At 31.8% G+C, this 2,500-nt stretch overlaps 1 protein-coding gene across 9 annotated transcripts in view; it reads left to right on the top strand.

Moving 5' to 3' along the window:
* Positions 1-2,500, top strand: part of LOC125045905 (probable E3 ubiquitin-protein ligase MGRN1) — a 21,549-nt gene that overhangs the window by 13,083 nt on the left and 5,966 nt on the right. The window lies entirely within an intron of this gene.

Genomic DNA, 2,500 nt, shown 5'->3' with positions numbered 1-2,500 from the left:
CACACACACATATACATACATTCATACACACACCCCTACCAACCTACATACATAAAAACATACATACATAAAAACATACATACATCCATACATACATACATACATACATACATCCATACATACATCCATACATACATCCATACATACATCCATACATACATCCATACATACATCCATACATACATCCATACATACATCCATACATACATCCATACATACATACATCCATACATACATCCATACATACATCCATACACATACACATCTATACATATATATAGATGAGCATATATATGTACACACACATGCTCACCACGCACACATTTTCATTTTCATTTGCACTTTGCAACACAAAGTGTGTTTGTGTGTGTCTGCATGTGTGTGGGGGAGGGTGAATGGGTGCATGCACACGTGTTCACATGAGTGAGTGTGTCAGTGAGTTTGTTTGTCTTTGTATGTGTGTGTGTGTGTGTGTGTGTGTGTGTGTGTGTGTGTGTGTGTGTGTGTGTGTGTGTGTGTGTGTGTGTGTGTGTGTGTGTGTGTGTGTATGTGTCTGTGTGTGTCTGTCTGTCTGTCTGTCTGTCTGTCTGTCTGTCTTTGTGCTTGTGATTATGTCAGTGTATGGATGTCTGAGTCTGTTATCCAGGGTCTTAGAGCCGTGTTTAAAGCATGCTTCTGTCGTCTTCCTTTTGCTGTCTTGCGTATGCTCTGCATGAAGGGCTGTCACTTGAAATGTCTGTCTTGCTTTTTAAAGATGGCATTCTCAGTGTGACAGCTTTTATTCTCACAAAATGATTTAATGTAGTTTATTTTTGTTTGCCTTATTTATTTTGTGATGTTTGTGTTACTTTTTACTGCGTGGTTTGACGTGTCCAGCTCAAGCTATTGTTGTAAGCAGAGAAGTCCAAAGATGAAACATTCTTTTGTGAAGTTAAACGTTGAAGTAGAATTTTGAGGGCTCTGAACAGAAACTAACAATCACAAGCAGTCTTTTGATAATGGACGTCACAAGCCTTAGGAGTAATGAAGACTATCAAATTGTAGATAGATAATTTATTTTATTAAAAGTATCTATTTAATGTGCATTTTATGTAAACCCTTTTTTAGAAGTAAAGAGATAGAGCACCCTTTTATATGTTTTGTTTTGTATGGTGTCTTTGCTTTAACAAAAGTTAGAACTTAGTGTTTTAGAAATGTATGTGTGGTTTTATTGGCTTTTGATTGTTATATTACATGTGAATTAACAAGAATCTATGCCAATAAATGCAGTGGGATAATGTTCTGCTTTTTGTTAAATGTTGCATAATTGCAAGATGATTTCATGGCTTTTTGAGCATGCGTAAATAATCACTTATTGCTTTTAAAAGATATTTAATCTCTTTTGATGTGATATTCATGAGTTGATGTTATACTAATACCACATTCTCTTATTAATACTGATAAAACATACCCAAAAAGGGATATGGACCTGACAGTATAAAATAGTACTACCTTATCAGACTTATTTGCATAGATAAGCAACCATAAACCATTCTGACAGTGACAGGCAGTACTTGACAGCTCTCATTGACGGGCATGACGGGAGTGAGGAAGTTGTATTATATATATATATATGTATATTTATATATATATATATATATATATATATATATATATATATATATATATATATTTGTTAATAATATTTTGTGCCAGTAGGAAAGGAAATATTGGATGCTGAAGGTTTTTTTTTTGTCTGATTCTCTGTTTTAGAGAAGTTTAACCAGATGTATATGGTCCGTGGAATATCATCTCTATTTTGTTTATGAAAAAGGACAAAGAAAGTCCAGTCATTCCTTTCTAGAAATAGTGGTGGAAAAAGAAAGAGATTTTAAAGAAGCATTTCTGGTAAATATATGGATTTCTTGTCTCATCAGATGTGTGTGTGTGTGTGTGTGTGGTGCGCGCACACACACACACACACACACACACACACACACACACACACACACACACACACACACACACACACACACACACACACACACACACACATATATACACATATATACACATACACATACACACACATACACACACATACACACACATACACACACACACACACACACACACATACACACATACACACACATACACACATTTAAGTATATATGTATACATATGTATATATATATATATATATATATATATATATTTATATATATATATACACACACATATATGTATATATGTAAATATGTATGTGTGTGTGTGTATATATATATACATATATATATATATATATATATATATATATATAATATATATATATATATATATATATATATATATATATATATATATGTATATATATATGTTTATATATATAAATATATAAAATGTATGTATATATATGTATGTATGTATGTATATGTATACACATACGGATACTTATATTTGCATATATTTGTATGTATAAGTACATATATGTATTTATGTGTGTGTATATATATATATA

Source organism: Penaeus chinensis, chromosome 38 (assembly GCF_019202785.1).
Source record: "Penaeus chinensis breed Huanghai No. 1 chromosome 38, ASM1920278v2, whole genome shotgun sequence".
NCBI classification, from domain to species: Eukaryota; Metazoa; Arthropoda; class Malacostraca; order Decapoda; family Penaeidae; genus Penaeus; species Penaeus chinensis.
The sequence above is the reverse complement of the archived record's forward strand: the minus strand, read 5'-3'. Positions and strand labels throughout refer to the sequence as shown.